Genomic DNA, 18,497 nt, shown 5'->3' with positions numbered 1-18,497 from the left:
ATTAGTTGGCCAGGGTGTGAGAACTTGTGTGAAACGGTCGGCCCTTGGGTGACTCAGTCTCCTAGCAAACTATAAAAGGGAAGTGACTCATTTCCAGCCCTGAACAAGAACTCCTAAGGCTAGGCCGCCAGCACCTGTCTGGGACGTGGTTAGTTATTAACGCTGCCAGTAAGAGTGTCATGGGAACCAAACGCAGGCCTAGATGCCTGGAGGCAGCTTGGCTTTTCACAGCTTGCAGCTGTCCACTCACCTTCCCTTGCTGTGGCTCCTCTCTGCCTGACCCCATATGCAGAGGAGGCCCTTGAACTCTTAGCTGCTGGTGGCTCCCCAGGTGCCTCTTGAGGGTGCAGATTGCACAGGGGTTGGGAAAGAGGGAAGAAGAAGTGTGTTGGTCAGGGGAAATCACAAGGACATTTTTTTTTTTGTCCTGTTTAGGAGATCAGGTTCAAGGAGCCAGCCAGACTCTGGGCTTCCAGGAGGAGTGGGCTGTGGAGGGGCTGGCCCCATCTGCATGTCTCTCTCCTCCTGGCCCTGCAGGTGCCACCTCCTGAGTCCTGGTTCCTGCAGCTCCATCAAATCTGCAGTGAAGGCCTTTGGGAAGCGTGGGTTTTTGTGGGTCCAGGGGCCCCACCCTCCCGTGGAGGCCCTTGGCCTAAGGATCACTAACACACCACACTGACCTCTGGCCCCCAACAAGGGCAGTGTTCCTCTTGCTCCATTCTGCTCTGAAGTCCCCCAAACCACTTCCTGGGGCTGCTTAGTAAAACACAGGGCTCATCTCTGAGGACCTCTGCAGGGCTCATGAGTTGAGCCAGGAGTTCAAATCAGCTCTGCGTTCTCCTTTCTTTCTCCACGTCTGGAAAAGTACAGAATGGGCAGCTTCTCCTCCCAGATCCCAAAAGGCATGTTTTACTGCTCCTGGGGGAGGCTCAGCCTGGGCACAAGCTATGCCTACTCCTGCCAGGGCCCTGCCCCTCCACTTCCAAACTGTCAAGCAGGAGGAGGGAGGATGATTGAACAGAAAGACACAGGAGTTTTAGTGAGTCAGGCTCTCCAGCATCCAAAAAGGGACCCAGGGCCCCGGGGGAAGAGACATCCCTGGTATTTGTTGCCACCTTTGTAAAACCCTCAAGCGCTGGCGGGCAGCACAGAGGGAGTGGGGATGCCACTTGCCTGCCTAGTCTATGGGAGGAATTGGGACATGCGCTCCCTGGGTGGCCCTGAGCAAACCATCGAACTGCTCCCCCAGAGTTTCCCCATCTGTAAAGTGGGAATAATAACAACACCTGTCCTGCTTACTTGACAGGGTTTCTGTGAGGCCGGCTGAGATCACCGAGCATGTGACAGGGCTTTGGGAGTGGTTAAGGGCCACCCAGATCGGGGTTGAGGCACCGGGGTGCTTATGGTGATTAGCAGCAGAGCAAGGCCTGAGGTCTGTGCTCCCCAGGGAGGGTGGCTTTACAGGTACCCACCTGCGGCTTAAGAGCTTCTTGGGCCTCCCACGGCTGATAAATCACCACCGGGTGGGTGTGATTTGTCTGGGCTCCAGGATGAGCAGACAGCCTGCCCTTGGCTGCTGCAGAAAGCAGCTCCTCTGCCTTCTCTCCCTTCCTTAGTGGGTTGGGCAGGCGCAGAAATAGATCCCAGAACCCCATCTCTTAGGTTGAGCCAAGGGACCCTCCAGCTGCTGATCTAGACACTCTGGTGGCATTGAGTTCCTTTCTCAGGTCACGTAACCATTGGGGGTGCTGATTTAGGTGTCTCCTGGCATGAGATTTGCCCTGGTTTATCACCTTCTGCTGCTGCTGCTTTTTTAAAAAATCGAAGATGGGGTCTCACCATGTTGTCCAGGCTGGTTTTGAACTCCCAAGCTCAAATGATTCTCACACTTCAGCCTCCTAAGTAGCTGGGATTACAGGCTCATGTCACCATGCCCTGCTTGTCACCTTGCCATCAAAGAAGAGAGACTTGCATAAGAGTGTCAGATTCTATCCCATAGTGCAGTATACCAAGGAGGTGGTCTGCAAATGGCCATTGAATATACAAATAGTCTCAGTCTTAGCGTTTTCTTTCTCATGGTTTATTTTGCTTTGTAGAGTTTCATGCATTTGTTGAAAGGAGGAAGACTGAGATTTAAGGGAGCATCCCTAGTGGGGTAACACCCATCTGCTTAGTGCCTTTTCAGTGCTCAACACTGTGCTAAGTTATTTGAGTATAGTCTTTGCTCTCATATTTAATAAAATCAGACTCTTTTTGACCACCTAATTCCATCTCCCATTCAGACCCACAGCATTCTCCCAGCCTGTCCAGATAGGTGCTTTCTGCTTGGACACTTTAATGATGGAGAATTTTATCTCTCCTGAGGCTACCCATTCTAACATTGGCACCTGCAGTTGGTGGGAAGTTCATCCATTTAGGGAGTGTCCATCTACCTTTGGATACTTCCATCTGTAGGTCCTAGGCAATGAACAGGGGATGGGAGTATGGCAGTATGGCTGAATTGTGGAATGCAGACTACAGAAAAGTTCTGTGAAGGGATGGGACCTGGAAGAATCAGAGAAGACCTTGTGGAATTACTGAAACTTAGAGAAAAAAAATGAACTGAACTAGAGAGAGAGCAGGGAGGCGGGCTATGGTCTCTCATACCTGTAATCCCAGCACTTTGGGAGGCAGAGGTGGGCGGGTTCCTTGAGCCCAGGAGTTCAAGACCAGTCTGGGTAACATAGGGGGACTCTGTCTCTACAAAAATTAGTCATGCATGGTGGCTAATTTTTGTATTTTTTGTAGAGGATCCAGGTGGGAGGATCACTTAAGCCTGGGAGATGGAGGTTGCAGTGAGCCAAGATGGCACCATTTTACTCCAGCCAGGGCTACAGAGTGAGACCCTGTATCCAAAGAGAAAGAGAAGTTGAAGGCTTTCTGTAATAGTTTGAGTAGTGATCTCCCAAAATTCATGTCCATCTAGAATCTCAGAATCTAACCTTATTTGGAAATAGTGCCTTTGCACATGTAATTAGCTAAGGATCTTGAGATGAAATCATCCTGGATTCAGGTCCTAAATCCAGTGACACATCCTTAGAAGAGAAGAAGACAGAAAGGAAGGCACTATGAAGATGGAGCAGAGATTGGAGTGGTGCATCCACAAGCGAAGGAATGCTGAGGATTGACTGCAGAAGTCAGGAGAGAGGCAGGGGGCAGATTCTCCCCTAAAACTACCAGAAGGAATCAACCCTCTCCATACTTTGATTTTGGCCCTCTGGCCTCTGGAACTGTGAGAGAATAAGTTCTCTCACAGTTTTAAGCCATCAGTTTGTACTAACTTGAAATGGCAGCCCTAGTAAACTAATACACCACCCAACCTTGAGAGACAGATACGAGTAAGGAGGCAAAAATAACCATGCTTTGAGGGTTATTTTTGCAGCCCAATCCCCAACCCCCCACCTCAAGTCTGTTTCTCCCATGTTTCTCGGGAGAAACAGACTTGAGGTGGGGGGTTGGGGAATTGCGCTGCATGGTAAGGAGACTGGACTCGTTCATTTGTTAGCGGGCAGGGTCTGCAGGCCAGATGCCCCATGGTGCCAGGATGAGGTGTGTATAGAGTCTTTTTGCCAGGAACCTTGGGGGTTTTCAGAGCCCAGAAGGATGCCAGCTCTGGACCCCCTGCTCTGTTTGACCTCCTCTACTAAATTTCCACCAGTTCCTGCATCTTTATTCATAGAAAGGGATCAAACCATCCTTAACACTCATACCACTCTGCAAATAAACGTGTAACTTACACAATGACAGAAGGAATTATAAGATGCTTACTATTAGAAAAATGTATAAAAGCAATGGAAATACTTAGGAACCATACTTAGTTATAGGATGTTAATCTTTTATCATTAAGTAATAGTTCAATATTTTCTTGATTGTTTAGTATTTCATTGTAGGAACATGACATGGTTATTTTTTAATAGTTTTTTTATGTTTCCAACATTTTTTTCCCTTTTGTTGTAAAGTAAGGCTCTGATGACAATCCTTGCAGCAAAGATGTTATTTTTATCTGTACTAGCTTCCTGAAGCTGATGTAGTAAGTTACCACAAACTTGGTGGTTTAGAGCAACACAGATTTTTCTCTTGTAGCTCTGGAGGCCAGAAGTCTGACTGAGACTTCTGGAGCTAAAACCAAGTCATTGTCAGTAAGGCAGGTTTCTTTTGGAGGCTTCAGGGGATAATTGTTTTTTTGCTTCTGATGACTGCTGGCATTCTTTGGCTTGGAGCCACATCACTCCAGTCTCTGCCTTTGTGGAGTTCTCCTCTCTGTAGTCAAGTCTCCCTCTGCCTTCTTCTTATATGAACTCTTGTAGCTACATTTAGGGTCCATCTGGATAATCCAGGATAATCTCCCCATCTCAAGACCTTTAACTTAATTCCATCTGCCAAGTTCCTTTTACCGTATACCATAAGGTAACATTCATACATAGCAGGGATTAGAACATGGCTGTCTTTTATTAGGGAGTGGAGGGGAGCAAGAGCTTGTGCCATTATTCAGCTCATCACCATATTCATGACTATTTTCTCACAATAAATTCCTAAAAGTGGACCTAGAAGGAGAAAGGGCCGTCCTTAGGTTGCATGACATATTCAGTGGTCAGTAGATAGTACTCGTGTCTTTTTGTTGCTGTTCCTTTAAGAGCCTTTCTTAGCTCTCCTAAGAGGCAGATCGGATGGGGAGGTGGAGTGTACATTGAAACCCCCATTACAGGAATCATTTAAAGTTAGCCTCTAGGAAGCTCGAGGCTAATGAGATAATTCCCATTAGGAGAGGAAGGAAATGAAGGTGGCCTGACATCCTTTCTGTCTCTAATTTATATGATTCACTGAAACCTCCCCCTCTTCCCCCGCAACCCCCTCCTTCGGCCGCCCCTTTGAATTCTGGTTCCCTGTCCACCGCCTCTGCCAGCCAGGGCTCTGGTTTTTAGCAAGCCCCAGCATGCCTGGGAGCCCAGGAGGGTTGCCTTCCGCTGAGACGAGGCATTCGGGCTCTTTTCTTGGCAGCTGTGCCAGAGAATCTACTCTTTGCCTCCTTCCTCTCTTTTCCCAGAGCCTTGCCCAGCTCTCCCCACCCCCACCCCTGCCCCAACAGGGATGGAACTCTTGCCTATAGGACCACAGAAAGAGAAAGGCTGTCAGCAGAACACTGGCAGGCTCAGGGGACTTAGGGGCCAAAGCTGCAGAGAGGTTTTGTTTGCTTCCTTCCCCTAACCCCCAGTACTTTTTAGGGGGAGGAGAAAGAGAGAGAGAGAGAGAGAAACAAGAAAACAAGAGAACAAGAGAGAGATCATTCTCTTCCTGTTTTGCTCTGCTGCCTACACTTTTGGTCAAAGTTCTCTGCAAACATGAAAATCCAGTTTGGGTCTTAATTAGAAAAGTGTGAAGTCTCCCAAAAACTTTAGGGTTTTGAAGTTCAGATTAAACCCTGTAAACACATTTAGGGGCTAGAGAGAGAGAGAGAGAGAGAGAGAGAGAGAGAGAGAGAGAGAGAGAGAGAACCCGAGAAGAGCAGAAAGGAGAGCCCAGTCTCATCTGCTCATCTATCATATTGCTATCAGCTGTTACCCATTTCATTTATTGGACACCTCCTTTCTTGTCTCAGACCTGCTGGGAGCAAATCTAATACCCACCAACCCCATGCCCAAGAAGGGTCTCTGGCATTCAGAGGGCAGCATGGCTCTTCCTAGCCCCTGGTTTACTTCTTTTCTTCCTCTCACCCTCCCAGAGGGAGGCCATATGGTGGAGTCTTCCGAGTCAGGGCCAAGGGCCAGAGCGGCTCTGGCCCTGGGGACAGTCCAGCAGCCCTGATGTGCCGTGTGGGTGGCCTGTTCTGTGAACTTGCTGCCTGACCTCCCCGTGCCTCTGAGAGTCCAGCTGCAGCCTTGGGTAAGAGCCTGGCCCCGCCGTGATGGGAGGGTGCCGAGGCCCAGCTCCCCTGCTCACCTTGGCACAGATACCACAAGCTGGCCAGGCCATGCGGGGCCAGGACCAGGCAGAACAGACAGAGCCCCCATAAGCATTGTTTCCAGTTGAGTTGGCCTATCTTGGCTCATAAGACTGTGGTGTCTCTAATGAGAGTGAGACAGAGACAGACAAACCAGGGGTTCAAGGAAGAGAGAACACAAATTAGAAAGATGAAAGATACAAGGGAAAGATATATAAGAGTTGGATTTCCATGTAAGGTAGCATGAAATAATAGCCAAGCTAGAGTTTGGATTAGTCTTAGCTGTTTTGGAATCATGTCTTTACCAGTAGCTGAGCTAAATCATTCATGGTGAGGGTGTTTTAAGGGCCCTGATCATGACTCCTGCCTTCATTACCTCCTTCCTCCCTGCTCATGGACACAAGTTCTCAGAACTTTTAGGGGTGGTTGAGGGAATATGGAAGGAGGCAAGGTAAGGGTTAATCTAAATGTTACAAACAATTTATTGATTTAAAAAGGAAACGAAAAGGAGTAATGGAAGATGGATCTGGGCTTTATTGTACACTTTTTAGGAATGGTTTATAGCAGAAAAATAACCATGGAAGTGGCTTAATGTCCTTCCTCTTCAGAAAGGTGCTGACTGTATTTTTGAAATGGAGATAATGCCATAGGGAAATAGAGTAATAAGAACAAATAGGCCAGGCATGGTGGCTCACGCCTGCAATCCCAGCACTTTGGGAGGCTGAGGCGGGCGGATTGTGAGGTCAAGAGATCGAGACTATTCTGGCCAACATGGTGAAACCCTGTCTCTACTAAAAATACAAAAATTAGCTGGGCGAGGTGGTGAGTGCCTGTAGTAACAGCTACTTGGGAGGCTGAGGCAGGAGAATTACTTGAACCCAGGAGGTAGAGGTTGCAGTGAGCCGAGATCATGCTATTGCACTCCAGCCTGGCAACAGAAAGAGACTCCATCTCAAAAAAAGAAAAAAATTGAGTCTTTCGTACTTAACTCAGTCCTCACAACAAGCCTAGAAATTATCCCTGTTTTACAGATGGGCTCAAGAGATTTGAGGTAACTTGCCCAGGAGCCTACCACTCCTAAGAGGCTAACGAACCCAGGACTGGAACCCTGATCTGACTTCGTATCAGTAAGCTGTGGGATCTCTGAGGATTACCACCTGAAGTGTTTTCCCATTGGCAGGAATGAGTGGGTTCGTGTTCTAAGGGCCTCCCATGCTTTAAGATGACTAGCTTGTGTTGTTCACGATCCATTCATTTGTTCATTTGTTCATTTGTTCATTCATTCATTCGTTTGCCTCTTCATTGCCAGACAGTGAGCTTGGTACCCTCAGTACAAGAAGGAAAACATGGCTGCTACTGCAGCCTGCAGCTGACCAGGTCGACTTGCACTACCGGGCTGGGGAACATCAGGAGGTGAGCAGGCTGCCAGCACCCACAGTCTAAGGATACATGCTCTTTCTCTCCCATATCAATGGGCAGTCCTGCTCGGTGACCCAGATCCAAACAACTTAGAGGTCCCACTGTGTCCTCACTGCAGACTGACCACTGGCTCTCAAACATCTGGGTGGGCAGTAGAGGCCAACAGGGAACTTTAGGGACCAAGGGAAGAGGACCTGGCAGTTTATCCCTCATGAGGAGAGAGTGGAACCAGTGACCTTCTCTCTGGACTCTTACTCCTGGCCTGATTCCCAAAGGGGAGAAGAGCTCCTGCCTGGTCTCAAAGTCACTGTTTCTCTCTCTCCCTCGACCCTCATTGTTGCAGTAGGGCCAGGACTCTGTCTGGCCAGGTCCCCCACTTGCTGTTAAATGGGTCATCTGAAGAAAGAGAAGGAACGGCTTTATGATTGGCTGTTGGATGGCCCCTGAGGGACATAGTGCATGATAAGGAGAGGGCAGGAGGGAGTCTGGGACCAGTGTACCTATTATCTTTAAAGTCCATCTTTTGGCACAGTCCACCGGGACAAACAAGGGATCCAGGTCGGCTGGTTCGGGAGGGTCTTTGATCTACCTATAAGTTAATGCTTTTCAATGGAGAACCGCAAAGCAGCCCCACCCAGGGCCTCGGAGATAACAGGCTGGTGCAATCACAAACCACCGGCCTCTTGATAATGCCGGGTTTTATTGAGGCCTGGTTTTTGCCCAATGGGAACACATCCGGCAAGCATCAAAGGGAGCAGGCGTCACCCTGTGCAAAGAATCGTGGGCCCTCAGGTGCGTGCACCTTGGGTTGCGTGTGTGGCTGTGTGTGCACAAGCTGGCCCGTTGGCAATTACCTTTCTGTAGATCAGAGGCCACCAGCCCCAGAGGGGCCTCGACAACCCATGAACTCTGTTCCCTCATTCTGGATGGTCCAGCTCCTAGGATATCCTTGAAAATGGTAACTTAGCATCTTAAGTAGGAGGGTCACTCTTGTGTCGTTGAGTCCCTGACTCGACATCCCAAAGGCAGTTGGTGTGAGAAGTTTAGTGGTGAGGTGAGGTGGACACTCAGAGGAGGCAAAACCTAAAAGCTTAGTTCCTTTGCAGCCCTTTGAAGGTTTTTGCGTGGAAAGTTGCCCTTTGACAATGGAAGAGTTAACGGGTGAACTGGGGAAGCTGTGGTCCTGGGGGAAGGGTCATCCTCACTCACCCCCAGGCTGTGCCTCTTGGCTGCCTCATATTTTATCTGGGCAGTCAGGATGCTGTGCACTGCGTATTGGCCTCTGGAGACCAGAGCAGAGAAGCACCACAATACAAACAGAACATCTGGAAGCTTTTTAAGGTTTGTTTTTTTAACACGTTTGCAAGAGTCAGGACATTTGCACACGAGGTTTACTGGCTGGAGGGAACCCAGGGACTTGAGTAAAGTGGGAGATCTCTTTGACTTTGTGAGGAGGGGGTGGTGAGGGTAAGGAAAGGAAGGTGGGGTGGGTGCAGTGGCTCACACCTGTAATCCCAACACTTTGGGAGGCCGAGGCAGGTGAATCACGAGGTCAGGAATTCGAGACCAGCCTGGCCAACATGGTGGAACCCTGTCTCTACTAAAAATATAAAAATTAGCTGGGCGTGGTGGCACGTGCCTGTAATCCCAGCTACTCAGGAGGCTGAGGCAGGAGAATCGCTTGAACTCAGGAGGTGGAGGTTGCAGTGAGCCTGGGTGACAAGAGCGAAACAACGTCTCGAAAAAAGAAAGAAAAAGGAAGGTGGGAACACTGGAAGCAACAAGGCCCTATATTCTTCAGACTCACTTGTTGCAGTGACCTGTTGGAAATCCTTAGGCACAGAAGAGGAACCTGGAACAGAATCCTGGGTTCCTTGTCTTTCTGGTCTTGCTGGTATGGAGCAATTGGATTTCTTCTTCCTTGTCCCAATCAGCTGCAGTAAAAGGACTGAAAGAATAGAAAGCAAATCCCTTGGGAAAGAATGGACATGCTGGCCCTAAGGCCTCTGGGAGATACATTGGGAGTTGGCTTTTTCTGTATGCTTTATAGACTGGTACCTGTTCCTTTATCTTTCCATCTGGGCTAGCCAGGTGGGGCTGAAAATGCAGAGTGCAGGGAAGCCGTTGATCCTGGTCCTGCAGTGACTTGGTGCACCTGAGAGAGTGAGAGTCAGCTTCTTCCTTTTCTTCTCCTCTTCTCTATACCCTCCTTGCCTCCCCCTACTGACATCCTGGACTTAATGATTTAGGCCAAGGGAAACAAGGAAAAGCTCGGCTCAGCATTTTAGCAGAGCAAGCTGGGAATGAAATCATGAAGAAAAAAGTCAGTCCCGGCAGGAGAAAGAATTTATATGGGACTTAATCTTTCTTTTTAAGGAGAGGGCATCTGCTTATTCATCCCTCCCTCATTCTTGGTCACTGGTTTCTCATTTAATTCTTCCTTCTCCACTCCACCTCCATTATGACCCCATTGCCAAGCTTATTGTCAGGGCTCCATGAAATATATGTGAACTCTGTGCTTGCTCAGAGAGTATCCTTGTGCCCATGGAGTTTATCTTGAAAGAGGCTCACAGTCACATGGCTGCCTTTATTAAGACAGTTCTTTTCGTGGGATGAACTAATGCTTAGTACCTTGTGGGAGCTGGCTTATTGTGTGCTGTTTATTAGGGGAGGAAACTGAGGCTTTGTGTGGTTATTTATGTGAGAGACTGAAAGGTGTCCACCCTGTTCTTATGGGAAATGAGGTGACACAGCTGCCAGGAATTCCACCCCGTCTAGTCACCCATCTGGCAGGTACAACATTGGTTCCCAAGTCTACCCCAGCCACTCTTATTACAGTTTTTGCTTTGGAACCTCTTATGTCCTGCTCACAATCAGGGTTCAGTACCTTCACCAGCTCGGAGCACACAGTTCCTCTTGTGGTTGGCTTGCTCTCTGCAATGAGCAATTCTTAACGTTGGCTCATCATTGCACTCAGCCAGGGAGTTTTCACTGCTGTCTCCGTCTTGCCCTCATAGATTCTGCCTTAACTGGGTTGGGATGAGGCTGAGACAGTGGAATTTTGAAGAGCTTGCTAGGTGATTCTATAGCATAGCCAAGATGAAGAAAGAATCACTCCTCTGGGACAGTGTTTCTACACTGAGGACAATTTTGCTCCCCGCTCTCCCTATCCCAGGCATACCCCAATGTCTGAGACATTTTTGATGATCACGCCTAGGATTGGGTTGGGGGTGTGGCTCTGGCATCTAGTGAGTAGAGGCTGGGGATGGCACTGAATATCGCACAATGCACAGGACAGTCTCCCACAACCAAGAATTGTCCAGCCCCGAGCATGCCTAGTTGAGAAATCTTGCTCTAGACTAGTCGTTCTCACACTTGAGCTTGCATCAGAATCACCTGGAGAGCTTATTAAAGCAAATTGCTGGGCTGCACCCTCAGAGTTTTTTATTCAGTAAATCTGGAGTGGAGTTCAGGAATTTGCATTCCTAACAAGTTCCCAGGTGATGTCAAGCTTGTTGATCAGGGTTACAGTTTGAGAACCGTTGTCTCTGAGTGACTCTGAATCCTACTTACCTAGATCTGTGATATATTGTACCCATGATGATTACTAAAAATCCAAGACAACGGACTGAGCACGGTGGTTCATGCCTGTAATCCTAGCACCTTGGGAGGCCGAGGCAGGTGGATCACTTGAGGCCAGGAGTTCGAGACCAGCCTGGCCAATATGGTGAAACCCCATGTCTACTAAGAATTCAAAAAATTAGCTGGGCATGGTTTTACACACCTGTAATTCCAGATACTCGGGAGGCTGAGGCGGGAGAATCACTTGAACCTGGGAGGCAGAGGTTGTAGTGAGCTGACATCGTGCCACTGCACTCCAACCTGGGTGAGACTCTGTCTAAAAAAAAAAAAAAAGAAAGAAAATCCAAGACAACACAACAATGACTAAACTAAGACAGAAGAGCATTTCTCTCTCACACAGAAATCCAGAGGGAGGCCACTGAAGGCTAGTGTGATAGCTGTGAAATGGTCAGACATCCGGACTCCCATCTTTTTGTTAGACCATCTGACTGCATGCCTTTCATTTTCCATGTCCCTCAGAGTCCAAGATGATTGCTGGAGTGCCAGCCATCATGTCCTCATTGCAAGCAGAAGATAGTAAAGGCAGGCAAGTAAAAACTGGGCTCCTCCCAGCACCTTTTGAAGCAGCCTCCCCAGAAGTCCTGCAACACTTCTGCTTACGTCTCCTTGGCCAGATCTTGGTCATGTGGTCATAGCTAACTGTGAGGAAGGCTGGAAAATGTAGTCTTTTTCTTACTGTGGGCTGCAACGTGTGAACTCCAAATTAGAGTTCTGTTACTAAGAGGAAAAGGTAGAATAGATACGGCAATGGGCAACTAACAGATTATGCTCATCTGTGCACACCTACTCTTTCCTAAGGGTTGTGGTGTATTTGGCATCTACCATGGGCCAGCTGCTTTTCACGTATTATCTCATTTAATCCTAAGAGCTTTGCAAGGTAGATGATAATATCTCTATTTTGCAATGATGAAACTGAGGCTTTCAGAGATGAAGCCACCTGCCCAAGTTGCAGTCAGCAAGTGGTTTAATTTAACATCCCACTTCTTGCCGATGCTCTCACAGACCTGCTCTTTTCTTGCTGAGGCTGCAGGGTGTTGGTTTGACCTTTCTAAGCTAAATTCCGGATCCCACCCCTTTTGCCCAGCTCCCCTTCACTGTTACCCATATCCCTCCTGTGATACTCTCTTCAAAAGACTCTGGGAAAATACAGACACTGTATTGACAAGATTAGTTTCTTATTGCTGGTGTGATAAATGACCACAAACTCAGTGGTCAGAATTGAATTGGAGGATACCCAGCAGGTGTCCACAGCTCCATGTCGGGGGAGAAATTCCCACACATTTGGTCACCAGCATCTTCCGTGTTGATTGTCGTAGGGTGAGAGCAGAGGAAGAGCACGGTTGGAGAGAGTTTTCCCTGCACAGTCACGATGAGGGCCCAGAGGGACTGACAAGGAAGAAGATGGTTCTCCAGCTCACAGATCTCAGGGAAACACGTTTAGTGGTTTATTTTAAAGGCTGTTACAAAGGCTACAGGTGAAGAGATGCATGGGGTGAGGTGTGGAGGAAGGGGTGTGGAGCTTCTGTGCTGTTCCTGGATGTTCCACCCTCTAGGAACCTCCATGTACTCAGCTATCTGGAAGCTTCCCAGAGAACCCTGTCCTCTTGGGGTTTTATGGAAGCTTCATGACATCAGCCTTCCTTCCCCCAGGGTATAGGGCGGGTCCCTCTCTGGGGAGGGTCTCAAGACCTATAGTCAGAAAGGTGGGGAAGATTAGTCCTGCCCTGGGGAAGGACAGTGGCTTAAAACAACACAAATTCATTCTTTACAGTTCTGGAGACCAGCTTCACTGAGCAAAAGGCCAGGCATCTGTGGGGCTTCCTTCTGGAAGTTCTAGGGGAGAATCTGTTTTCTTCGACCCCTTCCTTGAATCCTGCCAACCTCTTGCTTCCATTATCACACTGCCTACTACCTCTCCGGGATCAGATCTCCCTCTGCCTCCCTCTTACAAAGACCCTTGGGATCACAGTTAGGGCCTACCTGGATAGTCCAGGCCAACTTCTCAAGATCCTTACTCACATCTGCACAGGTCCTTTTGCTGTACGAGGTAGGATTCACCGCTTGCAGGGATCAGGATGTGGACATCTTTGGGGGCTACTGTTCAGCCCCTCACAGGAGCCCTCTTGCTACTATTCTTCCATTTCTTGTCCCCATCTTTTTTTCCAAACACAGAATGTACATAGATTTCACTTCTGTCTGGGGTTTTTTTTTAAAGAGGCCAGAAACATGGTCTACAGGGCAAGGCAAAGTGTTGGGAGGGTTTGTCTAATCAGCTTCCAGTGGCCACAGCAACAGACATGAAAACATTCAAGTGGAAACGACCTAGGGGTGGAGGGCAGTGGAGGGAAGGATCCTGCCCTAGAGGGGCCTGTGTCACCTCAGCCAGGTGGCTTAACCTGTGGAGTGATGTATGATGGAGAAGCATAATCAGTAGTTATGGTAGTTCCGTAGCGAGCTTTGCAAAGCTTCCCTGTAATTCTAGAGGATCAGATCTCTAGATGCCTTCTAATTCCTGTGCCTCCTATGGTCTTTCTCTAGGCTAATAGAGGTGTGTCTTTAGTAGAATACAAATGCTATATCTAGAAGAGCTAGATTTGTGAGGAGGAGGGAGAGTTAGGTTCTGCTTATGGCCTAACCTCGTTTTCCTCCCCTGTGTGGATTTCCTCATCACCCCCACACTCCCCTTGGTTGGGCCAGCCCTGCTGGGACGAGAGTCTGGGGTGTTGTATGTTTTGCTTTTTATTTTATTTTGCAAATGCCTCACAGCATTCCCCTCTGTGTTTAATGTCCCACTGCCAAGTGCATGCAGTTGCCCGGCAACAAGAAGGAAGTCCCTGTGTGATTCACCCGACTGTTGCCAATTAATTTGCGAGCTGCATGCGTCTCCCAGGGGAAAAGCGCTCTCTCTGAGATAGCTCAGAGGGCCACTGCGCAGGCGGAGAAATGAAACCAGAGGAAGGTCAGCAGAACTTTGGGTTTGTGTGGGGTGTTTTCAGGTCCACATGAAAGGGTGTGTCCAGAGGACCCTGGCAACACCTGTGGCAAAGGCTCCTGGCTTCCTTCTTGGCCACCAATCAGAGAGCTGCCCAGAGCGAACAAGCACTTCTGTGTCTGCACGTTGGTTGCCTTTTTGGATTTTCATCCTTTTATTTTTTAATCGACTCTAAAATGCAGACTCTCCTGTCCCAGTTCATCTGTCCCAGTTCATCTGCAGAGAAATGTCTTGGACCATTGTCTTCTCGTCAGTCCCTCCTGGGCTCTCATCATGACTGTGCAGGGAAAACTCTTTCCAACCATGCTTTTCCTCTGCTCTCACACTGCAACAGCCAACACGGACGACGTCGGTGACTGAATGTGTGCAGGTTTTTCCCCGACACCAATTCAACTCTGATACCATCTGCCTGGACATAGCATCAGATCCCATGGGTTGAGGACTCAGTACCCAAGACTGCCCCCTCCTCCCCAGACACCAGTTGCCAGTCTGGGCCTCTGGAACTTCTCACCGACCAGCTTCAAGTTGGGGTTCCCATGACTCCCCTCTTTGGGTTCAATTAATTTGCTGGAGCAGCTCACAGAACTCAGGGAAACCCATTTAGTGGTTTATTCTAAAAGTTGTTACAAAGGATACAGGTGAAGAGATGCATAGGATGAGGTGTGGGGGAAGGGGCGCGGGGCTTCCCTGTGCTCCCTGGATGCTCCACCCTCCAGGAGCTTCCACGTGCCCAGCTATCTGGACACTCCCTGAAGAACCCTGATCTCTTGAGGTTTCATGGAAGCTTCATGACATCACCATTCCTTCCCCAAGGTATAGGGCAGGTCCCTCTCTGGGGAGGGCCTCAAGACCCATAGTCAGAAAGGTGGGAAAGATTAGAGTTCTGTCTTGGAGCAGATGTAAGGAGCGCAGGAGAGGAGGGATACTGTTTCCTGAGGCCCAACGTTATACAAAAGACTGTAACAAGGGCTATGGGAGTTATGAGCTAGCAACTTTGGATGAAAACCCGTGTGTGTGTGTGTGTGTGTGTGTGTGTGTGTATAAAATAACACCACAGTGTCACTGTCTCGTCTCTGGTCACTAGTGCCCTTCTCTCTGGGTTTCCTGGCCGTTGAACACATCTCCACCAGGGCCTCAGCTAGAGCTCTTGTGAAGGAGAGTTCCTTTGCACCAGGTTAAGCAGGGCCCCCAGGTCTTTTGAGGGACAGAAGGGGGCCTGTTGGTTTCCGAATGCCCCCAGAATCTGTGGTGCATTTCCCTCAAGGCCTTGCTGTCCTCTGGCCCCATGCTTGCCTAAGGAAACCTTCGATCCATGTTATGTCTCTGTTATGACCTGTGAGGGTGGGGTTTGCCTGTCTGTTTGATTCCTGTATCCACAGCATCTAATCCAATATGGTACTTCTGAATGCATGGATTTGTGGTTGCCCAGGTATTCCTTGTGGATTGATAGTGATTGCTAGAATCAGAGACCCAGAGGGCAGTCTCTTTCATAAGGCCTGTGTTATCTAGATCTGTGAATAGGCCTGCCATGGCTTGGCTTTGTGTCCCCACCCAAATCTCATCTTGAATTGTAATCCCCATAATCCCCAGGTGTGGAGGGAGGAATCTGGTGGGAAGTGATTGGATCATGGGGTCTGGTTCCCCCATGCTGTTCTCATGATAGTGAGTGAGTTCTTATGACATCTGATGGTTTTATAAGTGTCTGGCATTTCCCCTGCTTGCTCGTCTCTCTCCTGCCACCATGTGAGGAAGGTCCTTGCTTCCTCTTTGCCTTCTGCCACCATTGTAAGTTTCCTGAGGCCTCCCCAGCCACGTGGAACTGAGAGTCAATTTAACCTCTCTCCTTTGCAAATCACCCAGTCTTAGGTATTTCTTTATAGTGGTGTGAAAACAGACTAATACAAGGCCCCTCACTTGCACTACTGAGACTCATCAGTTTTAAAATAGGGCAGTCTCCTGAGGGCATTTGGTGCTATTCAATATATTTGTTACTCAGTAATGGAAGATTAGTAATGCTGGGGGGTGAACATCAAGGAAAGTATCATGAGTCCAAGTCCATCTTAATTTATTTGCTATCAGAATTAGGGAAGAAGAAATATATTTACTGGTGTCTTTGCATTTCCTCTGAGCTATCCACTCTGGGTAAGTTCCTAATTTATTATTAAGGGTGTTTCAGAAGCACAGAGAAGTTCCTAGTAAATCCTAAACGTTAGGATTAGGAACCAGAACCCTGCTGTTCTGTAGCAAGAACACCGGCACCCTCTGTGCCTTGGCTTTCCACTATAAAGTAGGTGATCTACCACCCCCATGCTCCCTGCCCCGTAAATCACATAATGGTGACCGGCTGAAAAACAGAATTTTCCACTTCCTCAGGACTGGCTGTGCTCAGTGGCATTTTAAAAAATCAGCTCTGGATATCGTGGTGGGATTTGTGTAGGAGGGTTCCTGGTGATGATTCAGGGGATGGATCGTTACTTGAGACGTATAAATAGGCTTCCCCACCAGCACCCCACTTAACTAAAATACTGCTTTTTGAAGTATATGTTCTGTTCAACAGCTAAAACATTATGAACCAAAGACAGTAATGTGATGTCAGCCCCTGAAAAGGCAGAAGCTAGAATATATCTCTCATGCTGTTTTTTGATCCACAGGATGGGAAGGAGGACTGATCCACGTTCCCACCAGGAAGCTTAGTGGAACCCCCGTATGCCACCTGGACCCCCTGGAAGGACCTGGCCAAGGCTGAACCACCTCTTGAGAGGCAAGAGCTCCGGATTTGATCAAAAATTCTTGGCTGGGCATGGTGCCTCATGCCTATAATCCCAACACTTTGGGAAACCGAGGTGGGAGGATCGCTTGAGCCTGGGAGTTCAAGACCAGCCTGGGCAACATAAGGAGACCCCATCTCTAAAAAATAGTAATAATAAAATAAAAAATTAGCAGGGCATGGTGGCATGTGCCTCTAGTCCCAGCTACCCAGGAGGCTGAGGCAAGAGAATGGCTGGAGCCTGGGACATTGAGGCTGCAATGAACTGTGATTACCCCACTGCACTCCAGCCTGGGCAACAGAGCGAGAGACCCTGTCTCAAAATAATAATAATAATAATCTTATTTTGGAGAATAAAGGAAACCTCTGGATTTGAGGAGCCATTTGGGTAGAAAGCAAAGACCTTCACAATGAGAAATAGTCTGTGTTCACCTGAAGGAACAGAGGGATGCATCGCTGGAGGTGACCTACAGTTGGAGAAGACTCATTATGCCAGACCTTGTCCTTCTTCCTTGTGGAAAATGTTTCCTCTGCTGCTACTGCTCATGAGACTCTTCCCCCTCCCTGTCTCAGGCAACCAAAGGGCTTTCTACCACACCCTTTCTTGCCCCCCGCCTCCCATGTCTGCTGTGCCTTTGTACTCAGCAATTCTTGTTTGCTCCATTATCTTCCAGCCGGATACAGAGTGAATAGTTAACCACACTTAGGTCAAATAGGATCTGAATTTTTGTTCCTGCTCCGTCTAAAGAGGCCAGTGTTTGTGCGTTGCAAGCAGCCTTGGAATAGCAACTCTTCTCATTTGTTTGGGATCTCATTGTATTCCTCAGCCATCAAGTTCCAGAATGATACATGGATCAGTGCAGAAGTTCATCAGGCTCTCGGACCTTAGGGCCGTTGGAGAAGCCTTCAGCAGGGGAACTGATGGTGAAGGCTGGTATTCTCCATCCTCAACTTTCTTTGCTTGGATCACACATAAGTATACATTTGGAAGGGCAAAAAAATGAACACTCTTGTTCATTGCAGCCATGTTTTGTGACACAGATGCACAGTCTGCTGTGAAGACCTTCTCGCAAGTGGCAGTTGGGGGTCCATGCCAGATCATGGTGCTTCACGACAGACTAACAGCTACCAGGGATGGTGGCACTTAGTGAGGACCCTCCTCCCCCACTGTGTGCTGATGACACATACACACCTGACAATAGCTTGAGTCTTCTCTGTTCTTTTTACTCTGTGGCCACCATACACATGATTTAAAACCCTTCCTAAATATCTATCATGGTTCACCCTTGTTCAAATGCAGAGTCAAAGCTACTTGTACTTTATTATTATTTCCAAGGCACATAGATGGCTTGCTTTTTACAAAAAGAATTAAAGCTTTTGTATGTTGCAGTTGATGTGCTTGTATGAACATTTAGTGAATTTGGTGTCTTCTAAGTAGAACAATGGAGTCTTTGTGGACATCTCAGATTCATCACAAAAATGATTGAGGAGAACCTCTTGACAATGTTTAGAGCTATTGAAATGTACAGATTGTTGATGGGCTTTCACCTTTTCCTTCCTTGCTTGACACACAGTTACAGGCATTGTATTTCTTGGATTCCTACAAGTGTCAAGGAACAGAGATCCACTTACATTACTTTCATAAATGCTGGTTTATTCAAAAGTCACAGTGATAGTAAGGTAGACAGGAAACAGTCCCA

The 18,497-nt window shown here is 48.2% G+C and overlaps 1 long non-coding RNA gene across 1 annotated transcript in view; it reads left to right on the top strand.

Moving 5' to 3' along the window:
* Positions 1 to 18,189, top strand: part of LOC115894962 — a 186,971-nt gene extending 168,782 nt beyond the window's left edge. The window contains exon 3 of the long non-coding RNA XR_004055178.1: positions 16,682 to 18,189. This is a non-coding gene — a long non-coding RNA (uncharacterized LOC115894962). The remainder of the gene's footprint in view (positions 1 to 16,681) is intronic.
* The last annotated feature ends 308 nt before the right edge of the window (positions 18,190 to 18,497 follow it).

The sequence above is a fragment of the Rhinopithecus roxellana genome, chromosome 19, assembly GCF_007565055.1.
Source record: "Rhinopithecus roxellana isolate Shanxi Qingling chromosome 19, ASM756505v1, whole genome shotgun sequence".
Taxonomy (NCBI): domain Eukaryota; kingdom Metazoa; phylum Chordata; class Mammalia; order Primates; family Cercopithecidae; genus Rhinopithecus; species Rhinopithecus roxellana.
Note: the sequence above shows the minus strand (reverse complement) of the source record. Positions and strands in the feature narration are given on the sequence as shown.